This window comes from Euprymna scolopes, chromosome 29 (assembly GCF_053919585.1).
Source record: "Euprymna scolopes isolate OS-2025 chromosome 29, ASM5391958v1, whole genome shotgun sequence".
Taxonomy (NCBI): Eukaryota; Metazoa; Mollusca; class Cephalopoda; order Sepiida; family Sepiolidae; genus Euprymna; species Euprymna scolopes.
The window spans coordinates 58380912-58398106 of NC_136510.1; the positions used below are offsets into that span (position 1 = coordinate 58380912).

Genomic DNA, 17195 nt, shown 5'->3' on the forward strand with positions numbered 1-17195 from the left:
GAACCGATATCTTGCTGCCCAAATCCCAACATAGTACCCCAGTAGTTGTTGCTCCTGATAGTAGCCCCCTACACCAAAGTGGCAATGTGCCTTGTTTGGGGTGAAAATGTAATAATAAAAAAAAATGTTTATAATATTATTAATCATTAAACTGTGTAAATCTTAAAACCTAACAAAATTATAACAAAGATTAATTATTAATTACAGTTTGAAGAAGATAAACAAAAGTTTAAAAAAATCATTGTCGCTTCTGCTTTTCCATAGTTCGTATAGTTAACACAAATCTGACGTCACAGAAACATGCGGTTCATTTTTCAGAATAGTTTGGCAGACCCTAGTGATCATGATCCGAAAAACTTTACGTTTTAAATGAGACACGATTTCTTAGTGGAGAAGTTATTCCCCTTGGATCCATTTCCTGTGTTCTTCAACAAATCATTTACTTTTCTTATCCAGTAAGTTCATTGTTTTTATGTTCTTTTTAAGTTTTACTTAAAATCTTTATGATTATTTAGTGATTGCATAGTATGTGGATAGCTCGTATTTATATTAAAAACCGTTAACATTTTTTTTGTAGTCGACAATTGGCGGTCGGCCGTGCCCATGTACTTGTGTGTATAATATATATATATATATATATATTAAGAAATATTTAAAACTCATTTAGGATTTTTAAAAGAGAGACTAAAAAGAAAGATTCTCGACATTTTAATAAGTAAAATATACCTTTTTTTTTTCTTTGTCATTTTCTGTTAGAGGTTGTGGATAAAGTCCGTTCAGGTAGTATTTTCATTTAATGCTAGTATATGATGTATTGAAATATGTAAGCGATTTCGTTCGTTTACTTTTCGCCTAACTTTTGAATAAGATTATTTGTTTTGGTCTTAAATTGTATTTGTCAACAATAAATAATAACAAACAAATACTCTTTGTTTTCCGAAAATACAATTTTGAAAATAAAAATTGAATACAATATTTTAATCGCTTGCGGTTGTGGTTTCTTTTCGTACTTCAAGACCCATGGTTATAAACTAATTAACCATATTTTTTTTGTCGAAACAGAATTAATGGTACTTATGCACTTATGTAACCGTGCTGAAATAATAACGTTATTTTAAAAACCATTCTTAACATGGGGAGAGGAGCGTGTTTTGTAACCATTCTGTACTTTCACCTAACAATTTAATAAAAAAAAATATCGTGAAATTTTAATTTAACTTGAAAATACTATTTAAAAATAGCGCGGGGCAAGACTGGAGTTTAGGTGGAAAAATAATCTCGAACCCTTTATCACATAAAAGGAACTAATTTCCCTAATCACCACCGGTGATTAGGGAAATTAGTTCCTACTATGTCAATAATATATAAACAATATTGGTATTTCAGAAGTTGTTTTTGAAAACAACTTTAAAAAAACAAAAAAACTTCTTTTTATATTGCTTTTAATTAAAATAAAAAAGGTTTTCGTAGGTTACAATTATGAAAAGTTCTTTTTTATATTGCTTTTAATTAAAATAAAAAAGGTTTTCGTAGGTTACAATTATGAAAAGTTCTATTCATATTTAAATGTCTTATATGTTCCGTGTTTTTTTTTTTTTACACAATGAATACCTTTTTTAATGAAGGTGCTAGTTCAGAGTGATCCGCACTATTTTTTAAATCGTATTTCCAAGTTTAATTAAAGTTTTATGATATGTTTTTTATTCAATTGTAAGGTTGAAGTATAGAATATGTACAAAACTCTCCCTTCCCCATATTAAGAATGGTTTTTTAAATATAACGTTATTATTTACGTCCGGATCGCTATATGCACTAGTACCTTAACGATAAACAATACATAAATAGAAATAATAAATTATCAGACTTTTTAAAGTTTAAGTTTAAACAATATTTTTTTAATTAAAAATTGAATCGCGTGATTATTATTAAATTACGTGAGTAGTTATAAACGATACAAATTTATATTAAACACGCGTAATCTCTTGCAATTTATTATTTCTCTATTTCAAATTTAAATTTATTAATTATAAAACCTTCGGTACTTATGTATTTTTGTTACCTAAAAAATGTTGTTTAAAATAAAGAAGTAAAAAAATGAGAGAAGAAAGATATCGTGAAAAAAAAGATCGTGAAACGTTTTAAAATAAATAAGTAAAAAGTTGGGCTTGTTTTCAAAAACAACTTCTGAAATACCTATATTATTGACATAGTAACGTACCGCCGTACCGGTGATTAGGGAAATTAGTTCCTTTTATGTGATAAAGGGTTCGAGATTATTTTTCCACCTAAACTCCAGTCTTGCCTAGCGCGGTAAGGCACCTCCAAAATTCACCACAGAATTACCCTCCCCCTCCCAATCCTAACACGACGTAACTTTATTATGCGTTAAAATTATCGGTACTCCATGCACTTATTGATTCGTGCTGAAATAATAACGCTATTATTTAAAAAGCCATTCTTAACATGGGGAGGGGAGGATGTTTTGTACCTAACCTTACAATTAAGTGCGTGCCCTCACAATTCTTTTGAAATTTTAACAAAATATATTTAAATCGGTACTTCTACAGTTTCTCGCCGAAAATGAAGACGCCATTTTTTTTCGCGCACCTGTTATTAAAATCCGTGGGAGAAATCAGTATTTTAAACTATGGCCGAAGTTAGAAAGAAACGAACGATAAAACAATTTGTTAGGATCACGAGCAAAAGTTTCGATTTTTTCCATAAATATTTTAAACAAAAAATTTTTGTTTTTCAAAATAAACATAATTCATAAAACTTGTTACTTTAAACTAAACAGCTGTGACTGCTTCAGCTTGCTAAGTATACATTTTTATTTTCATTGAAAAGGTGTTGGAAAAAAAAGTCATATAACTGAGAGTAGCAAACCTGAAGTGAGGTTGCGAAAAAAATACAATCTTCTTTGCGACCTTCTTCTCAGGTCTTGTAACCACAGTAACATAAAAAGAAAGGATTGAATAACTCTTCACAATTACCTTACTCTATTAGATTAGTATAAATAACCACAAGGCTATTGTTCTACTTCGCTGTTGGAAGAGCATCCTCACCTCTGGCAGCTACACCCATGTAAGCTATGTATTATTCACTACACTCTCCCAACAAAAGAAAAAAAAAGTGCATTTTATATATATATATATCTTCATAGAAAAAAAAACTTTAAGTTGGTGTGACCCTGCAGGGGGACTAACAGGTGCTAGGCTTTAGTCAAGGGCCACCTGGAGGTAACAGTGGTTCAGGGTACCCTCATTCTGTCCCTTAGCCTAGGCTCCGCTGTCAGTCGTAGTTTATAGTCTTACCCAAGCAGGTAATAGACTAGGTCTACCCCTTTGTCTCTTTCGAGGTGCACAATCACTGCAGTACCATTTCTGTCTAGTGGGTTGAGCCAAGTCAATTCCAACACACTCAAAATGATACCACTCATCACAGGAATCACAGCATATCATATCTTGGTTCCCTGGAGGTCTATTGCGGGCAGGACACAACCAAATGGTGCCATCTCCTTCCGAAAATGAACTAGAGGATTCCAGGTTTTGACTGCTACCTGCAGCAACAGGCGAGGATGCACCCGCCTGACTCTGTTCACTTTCCTCAAGATCATCATCAGATTGCGAAATTTCTATTGGATATAAATTCTTTAGCGAATGGACGTTCACCAAACCATCACCCTGCTTGACACAAGCTGTCCTCACCACCCCATCTTGTTCTGGGAGAACCTCAAGTATAGTACCCAACATCCAAAAGGGTCATGGTTTTAAAGGGATCTTGACCAAGACTTCATCATTTCTTTTAATACGATTCTGAAATGGTATCTGAGATCTTCCTGGCATCCTTCCTCTAAGATCAAGGAGGTACTCCTTGTACCACAGTTCTCTAAATCTTGACAACCATTCATCTCTTAATCCAATCGTCTCGATCAACCTACTCCGGCTGGGAGGAACCCTGGTGGAGAGATCATCTCTTCCCAATGGTAACAATAGACTAGGGCTTTTATTGGGTCTAATAAACATATTGGGTGTGATAATCATTGGTTGCTTGTCAGCCGACTCTTGATAAGTAAGGGGCCTGTTGTTTACAGCCCGCTGAATATCTGAGACAATAGTTAGGAAGGTATAATAATCTACCTTACCCCTACCAATAACCTTGTATAGGCAAGATTTTAAAGTCTTGATGCTATGCTCCCATACTCCTCCAACCCAAAGAGAAAATAGTGGAATTGTCTCCCACTTAATGTTACATGACCCAAATTTGGCCTGGTAGTCCTGGAGAAGACAAAGGCACTTAAAACAGTCTTCCACTACCCAGAAAGGTTTTTGCATTGTCGCTGAGTATCGACTCTGGAACACCATGTGCATTAGTAAATCTGATTAGCGCCTGAAAAAAGTCTGGCACCACCTCTATATGCACTGCTCTTACACTCAAACAAGTGAACAACAACAGATACATTTTTTTCTCACTGTTACCCTCTTTCACCCAAAAATGTCCTGTGAAGTCCACTCCAGTGTTCCTATAAGGAACCTCAAATTCGACACGAGAAGTTGGTAGATTAGCCATGTTCTCAGGCAGCCTAGAATTGTATCTTTTACACTTTGTGCAGGAACTCAGGGCATTTTTGACTGCCTGCCTCCCTCCCTTGAGGTACCCAATGGCCATGACATCTCAATTCCGTTAAGGTTGACCCTATACCCAGATGGGAACATTTAAGATGGCAGTCCAATATCACAAGTCAGGTGAGGTGATGATTCTTGCCCAGCAACAAGGGATTCTTAACTTCATAAGAAAACTGAGAAGACCTGTCCAGCTGTCCATGCGAGCGGATCAACCCTTCCTCATCCAGAAAAAGATCAAGTGCCTGAACCCGATTAGGTGCAGGCTTTACCATAGGATTCCGCAGGTAATTCAATTCAGCAGTTGTTGCGAACATTTTATTAAGTAAATTGCGGCTTTCTTGTTGTAGTTGTCTTCCCTTTTCCTCATCAAGTCGATGAATCGGAAGACCAAGGAAGTTATCCTCAACAAACGGGTAAACGTAGAGAACCGCCGCATGGAGATCACCAAAGCACACTCCTCATCCACAATCGCAGCAAAATTTGTTGAATGAACAATCTGCTGGCACCTATCATCAAGATAGGCCAACTCCTGCCCCAGCCAAGTCAAGACCCCACCACGCAACCTAGAAGGGCCATGGTACCAAAAGTCAAAGTTGTCCCGGAACTTCCTTATCGTTAATCCACGAGTGATTAAGTCAGCTGGGTTTTTGGTGGTAGAAACATACCTGAAGGTCGGCCTGATGCCGTAGTTGGTGTCCAAATCCAGGCTCCTTAGCAAAACATCCTTTAGCCTGTTTCTAGCAAAGATGCTTTTACTAGTCATAATTTCTGATAAAATCCATGGCAGTACTACTTGTGCATCTGTTACCACACACGACCTAGAAGGGCGGACATCCTTGCATCCTATCAAGATAGTGGGCAAACACTTCAGAGCAAGAAATACCGCCATCAGTTCTAACATGTCTTATCCTTCACTGGAGCAACTCGTGCTTTGGCGAAAATCAATGCGGAATTGTTGTCCTGAACATAGTAGGCTGCAAATCTATCTGCTTCTTTAGAAGCGTTGCAAAACAGGTATAACTCTCCAGTCCAGTTCCCGTCATGTGCCTGTCTGCAGAAATGCATGTCACTCAATTTGGATTAGTCTTCTGCCAGGTTCCTCCAAGAAGACTGAAACTCTGGAGGGACTTCCTCATCCCATTGCACACCTCGCTTCCATAATTCTCCCACCAAAATCCTACTCCTTATAGTCACGGGCAGGCAAAGAGATAAGGGATCAAATACCCTTGCCGATTCCGAAAGGATTTGCCTCTTAGCAGATTCACTCGGATCACACTTAACAGGGGCAATGCGGAGCTTTTCTGAAGTAGGATCATACCGGTACCCGAGCACTATCTCCTATCCGACCTCATGAGTACTCAATGTACTCTTTCCTCATCTCATCCCTAAGGCTGTCGCAGTTTGAGTTACATGACTGTACCACAAATCCACCTTCCTGCATCCGCTTCCTAACCTGGGAATACAGCCTTACAAGCTTTGCTGGGTCAGACTCAGTCACCACCAGGTTATCGACATTCATCAAAAGGATACTGGGCCGCATGAAACTTCAGGATACTCCCCAATATAAAGGGACTCGAGGTGAATCCGAAAATCAGCGTGGCATAGCGGAAACATCGAAGGCGATCACCATCCTTCACAAAAAAATAGAACCTGTTCTTGTCTGCCTCCAGTGCAAGGCGAACCATCAAGAAAGCTTTCCTGATGTCCGCAATCAAGACAAATTTATTCAATCTAAAAGACATCAACAAGTCCAACATATCTCCTTTCATATTCACACCAGAGTAGGCAGCCTCATTAAGAGAAGCAGTACCACCAACCTTCAAGCTACAGTTAAATACAGGCCTGATTTTAGTAGTAGCTGGCGGATCCGTCTTGAAAACGGGCTGATGAGGTACCTATACATAATCCACAAAATTTTGAGGATCCACTTGTATTTCCTCGATGATGTCCTCTTGTTGCTGCTGAAGGAATACATTTACATACTCTTGATACAGCCCCTTTTTCTCCAGGCTCCTGACCACACAATCCAAAACGTGCAAAGCAGTAGCATGATTAGAAGGAATTAGAGCCAGCTTATCTGCATGCCAGGGTAACTGCATGTGATATTTCCCATCCCTAAACTCCTGAATCATACCTTGATCATATCCTGAAATCTCTTCTCCATCCTGAATGCCCAACGACTCAATGCTGAACATTTTCTCCAATCCTCTTTTCACATTGCTAGATGGAAAGACATCCATCCAGGGGTCGGGATAGGTAGGATCAGCTTCCAGGATGAAGCAAACATGTGACGATTCCACTTGGAGAATATTCTCCATTACTGAACTGAACAAAGTAGAATCTCTTGACATAGGGGCAGGATTTGTAGGAAAAAAAGTGTCCACCTCACCAAAGGGAATCAAACCAGCAGGAACAGAGAAAGTCCCCCCCCTCCAACAAGGCACCAACTGTAAGGGACCCAAATGTTGCACCAGATCCAGACCCATAATTCCACTTAGAGCCACCAAATCAGTGCCCGACTCAAATTGCCCAGCCAGAGAACATCCAGTTCGTTTGAACGCTTCCAACAGCAAATGCCAATTTTTTAAATATAAAGATAGGTCCAAAGAGTTGGCAACCAGCACCAGAAAGTGCCCCACATGACCAGACCCTAAGTCCACATCCAATTTCACCTCTCTATATATTTGCTCACATTCTCCAAGAAGAGTAGTCAGCCTCAAATGACAATCCAAACTGTCAGAACTCAAGGAAACCAAGGAGTGCAAGACGTCATTATACAAATATGTTCGGCCACTGCCAGTATCCAATAAGCAGTTTACGGAGATAGTTCTTCCTCCCTGACTGAAGGTAACACAAATCAGAGGAGGTAGTTTACTCGAGTAACCAGAAGGAGACTGACAATCTGAATCTATGCGGAAAGAAACATCTCAGGTTGTAGTGGCTTTAGATTTTGAAACGGTTACCCGAGAATTGTTTTGATGGATATCCAAAGAACCAGGCAACCCGCCACCTTTAATTAGCAAGCGCTTGATAGCCTCACCGGTGTCTCGCAACAAAACTAACAGAGAAGGAATTCTAGAGCCGCATAACTGAATAAACTCTCCCTTCAATGCTCTCGGAAATTTCATAAAAGTATTTTGGCCATTAATCGGGCCCCCGCAGAACCATCCTCAGAGAAATCACAATCGAGAGAGCTGGCCAGTTCTTCCAGAATGGAAGCTGTTCTGCAGATGAAACTACCAAGATCCTCATAAGAACTCTCCCCCTTGAGGGAGAAATCGATAATATCTTGGAATATCTTATCAATGATGTCACTAACATCTAAATATTCTCATTTTAATACTGCAAGTGCTTGCTGATAATTTGTATTGGCGCAACTTAAGTGATTAATCAGCAGCAGATGTCTCCCAGACAGAGAGCATTTTAAAAAGTTTAATTTTTCTTCGTCATTTGCCATGTCTGCCGCACAATTTTCAAATCTTGATAAGAAATTGTAAAAACTCATTCTATCGTTTTCCATTTCACAACCACTGAACGTTGGTCCAGTGATTTGAACTTGAGGAAGTCTAACAGTTAATGATGAATGATGAATCCATAGAAGGTCCAGGCGTATAAGGAAAGGAAGGTCGCTCCAAATGCCCACTAGCCTCTGGAGGATGTAACAGGAGAGAGAGATCCTCTAATTCCTTCCGTATATTCAGCTGGTAACTTATCAATCGGACTTCATAAGCTCTCTTTCCTCTTCATATACACAGGAAAGTTGCAACTTGCAGATGGAGATTTCAATTTCGTTGATATATTCCAAAATTTCTCTAGAATACAAAAAATATAGCAGGAGTAATCTCCATGCCACGGGACAAACGAAGCCTACCTTTGATTTTCATCTTCAGAATGGAAATCTGGTTACGGTGTCGCTCCCTGGAATCTACCACAGTTGAAGTATCAGAGGGTTCCATATCCTTTTAAGGGTAATTGAACAATTTCCAGAATTATCACTAATTGCTGTTACTAAAGACGTTCAAAGTTCCGTTAGGAAATTGTGTTGAACTCTGTATTTTTTTCGCAAATTGTTGGAAAAAAAAGTCATATAACTGAGAGTAGCAAACCTGAAGTGAGGTTGCGAAAAAAATACAATCTTCTTTGCGACCTTCTTCTCAGGTCTTGTAACCACAGTAACATAAAAAGAAAGGATTGAATAACTCTTCACAAACAAGGAAGGTTTTTATAACAATTACCTTACTCTATTAGTATAAATAACCACAAGGCTATTGTTCTTCTTGGCTGTTGGAAGAGCATCCTCACTTCTGGCAGCTACACCCAGGTAAGCTATGTATTATTCACTACAAAGGAGTAGATACATTTTTATTTTCATTGAAAAGGAGTAACCATCTTGGGGGAAGCATCATTAAAAACTGCTGATACCAAAAGAGAAATCAACATAAGATTATCATTTTAATGCATAAAAATAATTATTTTACTTGTTAATTGGGGAACAGAAAATATTTAGAAAAAAATGTTCGAGCCATGTCATGTTGAAGTTTTATTTTTAAGACAACAAAAAATACGAATGGACTAATTTATTTGTGTACCCGACAATAAGTGAGATCTATGTTTTTTTCTGATTGTTTTCTAAATTTCATGATGAAATTCCTCAGAGGAATAATACAGACTCTACTGAATACAATAATACTCAATATCATAGATAGAGCAGGTATGTGTTAAAATACAGTATAACACTTAGTGATATCTGTTAAATAAAATACTGCTCAATATCTTAGAGCAGGTGTGTGTAATAATATATACTGAATCTGAAAATGCTCAAAGTGTTAGAGGAAGTGTGTGTACATTAAATTTAATCAAGAGTATATACTGAATTAAAAGGAGTTAATATCTTTCATAGAAATAATGTGTATGATAATAAAGTGTTACATTTGCTAAGTGGTATATGCTTAATCAGTAGGTACTTTTTAACGTCTTCTATTTTTTTTTTTATGACTTCTGGCAATGCTGAATAGTCCTGCTAGTGCATTACAAAATACATTATTATAATAATCCCTATAATGGGGATACTATGATTTTTTTTTTTTTACATTAAAAAGAATGTATTATAAATTGATATTGGTTTAATTTCTAATGTATACTTAGCCTGGTTTTGCCCATAAAAAAATTGAAATACGAAAAATGTACCCCCTCACGATAGACTATTTAAATAGAGCAATGATCAAATAGAATGTAGAGCATCAGGTAAAATATTTTCCTATATTATGAGAATGCAAAGTTTTTTGCATGGCCTTCTATAGTGTGCTATTTAGTATCTCAATTTGTCTGTTGCCTTCATGTAATACACAGTACGTATGAGCGCATGGAAAAGCATCAGCAGCAACAAATTAATTTTTCTTTTGATAATAGTGTATATTAATTAGAAAAAATGCTATTTAAAAAAAAGACAGGTTTGTTACATAGATTCGAAAAAGTTGTCAAAAAACAAATATAACAAATAAATGTTATCAAGGGCAAGATAAGTTACTTTTTTACTTAACTGGATAATTTTTTAGTGTTTTTATTTAATGTAAAGTATTTATTTGGCTTGAAAAACGTACAGTGTTTACCGATGTATTTGAAAAATGCAAATGGCGACGGACTGTTTTGAATATGTAACTTTGAGAAAATGAGTTAAAACTAAAAACTGTACAAAATACTGTTAGAAACCCACTCAATATATGTTACTGTAATATAGGCTGATAGATATTCAGTGGGTTTCTAACAGTATTTTGCGCAGTTTTTTTGTTTTAACTCATTTTCCCAAACTTACATATTCAATACAGTCTGCCGCCATTTGCATTTTTCAAATACATTGGTAAACACGCTATGTTTCTCGAGCCGAATAAACACGTTACATTAAATAAAAAAACTAAAAAATTAGGTAGAAAAATAACTTATCTTGCCTTTGATAAACTTTTATTTGTTATATATTTGTTTTTTGACAATTTTTCGAATCTAAAAGTATAGTAATACAAATTCCAAAAAATATAATATAAAATTTATATCAATTTTTTAATTGCAACTTCAAGCTAAGTTTTTGTTCAATATGTGTACTTAATTAAAAATAAAATAAATATTTTTTACTTATTTGAACTCTTATGTTGCATAATAAATAGAAATTTTGATGGAGTTAATCGCCGAAAATGTAGACGCCATTTTTTTGGGGGGGAGGGGGCACCTGTCGTTGAAATCCGAGGGAGAAATCAGTATTTTAAACTATGACCGAAGCATGAAATAAATAACAAAAAAATTAAACTAATGATTTTTCGGTCTAATTTAAATTAATTTGAGTATTAAGGTCCGTTTCATGTTCGTATAGAACAAAATATATTTATTTTGTAGATTTCGGTGTGCTAAAAACGAATCTGTATACCGTTTCCGTCGCAAAAAAATAGTTTTTATGATATGAAGAAATTACTTTTTTGAAAGGTGGGTGATCACTTTTCTATGTAAATTTAACTTAAAATGAGCACTCACTTTCTGGCCACCTGAGAGAGGGGGCATTTTTTTTTTTTTTTTTTTTTTTTTGTGTGTTTATTGGTTAAAAAGTTTTTTGTTTGATTTCTTTTGCATATTATTAACCCCTGAACTCTGGGATTATTTTCCATTTCACAGCCTAGCCAAGCGCGCATACAAAAATGGCCACCTGTGATGGCTTAATATTTGGAAAATGACTTGTTTTTCGTCTAATTTAAAATTTTCGCCAATACTACACTGTGACAAGGCAATTTGGTACGCCAGTACACATTTAATAGCCTTCATTTATGCTCATGCGTAGCGTAAACGAAGGCTAGGTTGTGAAATGAAAAATAGTCTCAGAGTTCAGGGGTTAATACCATCGCTTGTGCGTACAAAAATGCCCACCGGTGATAACATATTTCTATATGTTATCATCGGTGGCCATTTTACATGGCTTAGTATTTTGAAAACTACTTGTTTTTTTTATCTAATTTGGAAAACTACTTGTTTTTCATCTAATTTTAAATTTTCGCCAATACTACACTGTGACGAGGCAGTTTTTTGGTATGCGAGTGCACATTTAACAGCCTCCTTTTATGCTTGTGCGTAGCGTAAATGAAGGCTGGGCTGTAAAACGGAAAATAGACCCAGAGTTCAGGGGTTATTACCATGCAAACGGTAGATTTGCGACGGAAACGGTTACCATATTCTGTTAAAGCACACCGAAATCTACAAAAAAATATTTTGTTCTATACGAATTTGAGACGGGCCTTAAAGTAAAATAATACCAATTTTTTATTTTTTTATTTTTTAATTTCCTCATCTTTTAATTGAAAGATGAAAACAGAAAAAGAAATCGAAGAAACCTTTTAGCCAATAAACACACGCACCACAAAAAAATGCCCCCTCTCTCAGGTGGCCAGAAAGTGAGTGCTCATTTTAAGTTAAATTTACATCGAAAAGTGATCACCCACTTTTCGAAAAAGTAATTTCTTCATATCATGAAAACTATTTTTTTTGCGACGGAAACGGTTTGCAGATTTGTTTTTAGCACACCGAAATCTACAAAAATAAATATTTTGTTCCATATGATAATTTTATATAACAAATGTTTGGCTTTTCAAATAGTTCTCATTCAGTTGTACCTAGACGGTACTTGTAGAGTTTAATCAAGATATTAAAAAATGAAAACATAAAAAAAAGGTTATATTGCATCCGTTATGGAACGTCGAACGAAGTTCTCCGAAAAAAAATTTCAATTAATTTCATCAAGTATTTTTTTTTTATTATTATTATTTACAGTGAAAAAACAATTTGTAAGGATCACGAGCAAAAGGTTCAATTTTTGGGAAGAAAAGCTAGTATTAAAGATGGGGAGGGAGTGTCGGCGCTTTACATGGTGTTATCTCCCCGTGGCGTGTTCAACCAATTCCATAATGGCTGACTTCAACGCGCTCTCATAAGAACGTGTTTTTCCGCTGAAAAAAAAAAAATATACTCGATCAAATTAAATGAAATTTTTTTTTCGGAGATGTTCAGTCCAAAACGGATGCGTACAATATAACCTTTTTTCGATGTTTTCATTTTTGAATGTCTTGATTAAACTGTACAAGTACCTTTTGGTAAAATTTTAGAAAAAGTGCATGCGTAATCAGCCAACATACACCATTATAGCTGATTTTATAAAGAAAATAATCCATTGGAAAAATATTAATATCTCCGAAACTATTAATTTGTGACGGATACAGTTTTCAGATTCTTTTTTAGCACACCGAAATCTACAAAAACAATATATTTTTATCTTTTAGTTCGAGTTCACGCTTTTTCTAAAATAATACCAAAATTTGAGTTACAAATATATAAATCTATGTATCTGTTTGCATGTCTGCCTAAAACTTTTGACAGAGGCGACGGATTTTCACAAGATCAATATGGGTTTGAAGCTCGATCCTTTAGGTGACAAATACTGAAAAATTGGCTAAAAACATAAATTTCTTCACCCTCATCAACTGGGCACTTTTCTACAGGGAGGGGTCGCTTTTTTCACCGATATTTTCAAAAGTCATCCCCTCTTTTTGATTGTCTAACCCTAACCCTATGTCACTTCCGTTTGGCAGTGGTCGTAACAGCAAAGACGTCATATTTTGTTTATGTTCTTTTCCTCCTTCACGATACAGGTTCGAGCCTGCCTACTACCACTTTTTTTTTTTCTCAACACACACCTCCAAACATCCGGGCAACGCCAGACACCCATGCTAGTAATTGCCTAAAAAAGGAAGAATCACATATTTTGGTGAGGCAGGTGGGGGTGTTAATCTACAATAATACCAAATAAATCTTGCAATATATTCATTTCTAACAATTCTAGTATAAAATGTCAGTTTCTTGTACATAAAATACATTACAATTCAACTTTGAGTTTTCTAACTGCTTTTTTTTTTTGTTTTTTTAAATGGATTTTTTTATTGTAAGCATTTACTGCAGATTACTTGGAAACTATTAATTTCCTGAAATTTTCAGAACCATATTTGGATTCTTTGCACAAATGTACATGTATATGCCAACTTTCATTGCTTAATCTTGTGTCTTGCCGGTTGTTATTAAGAACCCACTTTTCATTGGTTGAGAAACGGGTCGTTCTTGTTGCTTAAAAGAAGGGAAGATGACATTTCATTACAGCATTTATTTTGGTTGACATTCAATTCATGAGGCACTCATTTATCAAGTTATTTTGTCTTTCTAATCTCTCTCGAGTGGTTGAAAATTGTTGTATACATTACGTCTAATCCAGAAGCAAGTTCTCGAATAGTTGTGCATGGATTGACTTTGATTAATGTTCTTAATTGATCGCCGACCACTACGCTCATCATCTTCAAGACCGTCACAAAATTTCTTAAACCATCCTTGTGCTGTGCATTCAGTAGTGGTTTCTGGGCCAAACACTTTCTTGATATTGCAAGCTGTTTCAGTAGCTTTTCAGCTTAGCTTGAATTAAATTAAAATTGTGCAAATTTGCTTTTTCCCATCTGAAAAGAAGACATAATTGTTTTAAAAACGATTATAATTTAAATCATTAGATAGTGAAAAACACTCTTTAAAATGATATATAAAGTAACAGTATTATAACAACAAAAACTACAAAAAATTTTGAAATCAAAATTAAAACTTTTGCAAGAACTTTCTTCTCAACCTAATACTTATTGAAGTTATTGTCTTTGGGCACTTACCAAATATAACGCTGTATTATTACCATCATTGCTCTTAGGCAACTCCAACTATCTTGTGTTGTATGCTATACTGTACCAACAAACATTGATGGTTGTGCACGCAGTTCTGAGTTTCTTGTTTCCTCTTCTCACTATAATCTGAAAAAAAATGATGGACAATAGATCCTTACGAAATGTTAAATAAAATCTGGGAAATTAGTGTTTCTTCAAATCTTGAGGAATGACTTGGCACTTAATTTTCAAATTACTACATAAATGCATTAAAAAGCTATTCCAAATGTTGATGAATTGTTTCAGTTAATCCCTAAAGAATGATATTTTTATTTTAAACTTTAGATATTTTTCTTAGTACCAAATAAGAAGATTCCAGCTTTGTGAATGTGTCATCTGTAGTTTTTGACTTTTGGACACACAGAGACAACTTCCTTTGTATAATAGACTAGCGAGGGGTACCCGGCGTTGCCCGGGTGTTTGTAGGTGTGTGTGAAAAAAAACAGGTGCCCGTGAAAAAAAAAGCCTTGACGACCGCGCAGTTGGAAAATAGTAAAGTGTGAAAAAAAAAAGCCTTGACGACCGCGCAGTTGGAAAATAGTAAAGTGTGAAAAAAAAAAGCCTTGACGACCGCGCAGTTGGAAAATAGTAAAGTGTGAAAAAAAAACAGGTGCGTGTTTTTGATTGACGTGATGGCGATAGGTATTCAGCAGTTAGCATTTTGTGCGGGACAGTTTTTAATGAGGTCAATAAATCGGTTTGTTTGTTTTTAAAAACCCGCTCCCCTGTCTGACATGATGAAGTCGACATTGACCAAACGTTACTTAGCTCTCTAGAGACCACTGGCTCTGCGCCTGTGATTAGAGTCGAGTTTCGCTTTTTTTTTATACCGAAAACCGAATGTAACGCGTGCCGATGCGGGAAATGTGGAATAATTAACGTTTAAATGTCAATAAAATTAAATAGACAGGCGAGCTCCGTGGTTAACTGCGGGATATTACAATTTATAGATGATATAAAAAGTTTTAAGAAGTTGTGAAGCGAATGAGCGCTTCTCTGAAAGAAGCCTTTTGTGGACATCGAGGAAAAGCGTACATACATACATACATTTTCGCTTTTATATTTATAGATTATAGTAGCTCTGTCATACAACATCATTAAAACCCAATCTTGTAATGAGGCATATAAATGTTCCTTGGAACAGAAAAAAGATGATTAGGCATTGCTGCAAAGGTTTTTATAATATTTATGATTATAATTTTTTATAATATATATGATTATAATTTTTTATAATATATATGATTATAATTTTTTATAATATATATGATTATAATTTTTTATAATATATATGATTATAATTTTTTATAATATATATGATTATAATTTTTATAATATATATGATTATAATATTGATATATATATATGATTATTTATATATATATATATGATTATTTATATATATATATATGATTATTTATATATATATATATGATTATGATTATATATACATATATATATATATATGATTATGATTATATATACATATATATATATATATGATTATGATTATATATACATATATATATATATGATTATGATTATATATACATATATATATATATGATTATGATTATATATACATATATATATATATGAGTATGATTATATATACATATATATATATATGAGTATGATTATATATACATATATATATATGAGTATGATTATATATATATATGAGTATGATTATATATACATATATATATATATATATGAGTATGATTATATATACATATATATATATATGAGTATGATTATATATACATATATATATATATATGATTATGATTATATATACATATATATATATATGATTATGATTATATATACATATATATATATGATTATGATTATATATACATATATATATATATATGATTATGATTATATATACATATATATATATATGATTATGATTATATATACATATATATATATATATATGATTATGATTATATATACATATATATATATGATTATGATTATATATACATATATATATATGATTATGATTATATATATATATATGATTATGATTATATATACATATATATATATATGATTATGATTATATATACATATATATATATATGATTATGATTATATATACATATATATATATATGATTATGATTATATATACATATATATATATGATTATGATTATATATACATATATATATATGATTATGATTATATATACATATATATATATGATTATATATACATATATATATATGATTATGATTATATATACATATATATATATATATGATTATGATTATATATATATATATGATTATGATTATATATATATATGATTATGATTATATATATATATATGATTATGATTATATATATATATGATTATGATTATATATATATATATATGATTATGATTATATATATTTATGATTATATATATATATATATGATTATGATTATATATATATATATGATTATGATTATATATATATGATTATGATTATATATATATATATGATTATGATTATATATATATATATGATTATGATTATATATATATATATGATTATGATTATATATATATGATTATGATTATATATATATGATTATGATTATATATATATGATTATGATTATATATATATATATATATGATTATGATTATATATATATATATATGATGATATATATATATATGATTATGATTATATATATATATATATGATGATATATATATATATGATTATGATTATATATATATATATGATTATGATTATATATATATATATGATTATGATTATATATATA

The 17195-nt window shown here is 33.2% G+C and overlaps 1 protein-coding gene across 1 annotated transcript in view; it reads left to right on the plus strand.

Moving 5' to 3' along the window:
* Window positions 1-317: 317 nt before the first annotated feature.
* Window positions 318-17195, plus strand: part of LOC145252657 (peptide chain release factor 1-like, mitochondrial) — a 44098-nt gene continuing 27220 nt past the window's right edge. Inside the window, exon 1 of the mRNA XM_080112424.1 lies at window positions 318-455. The gene's annotated coding sequence lies outside the window, so the exon portion shown is untranslated. The remainder of the gene's footprint in view (window positions 456-17195) is intronic.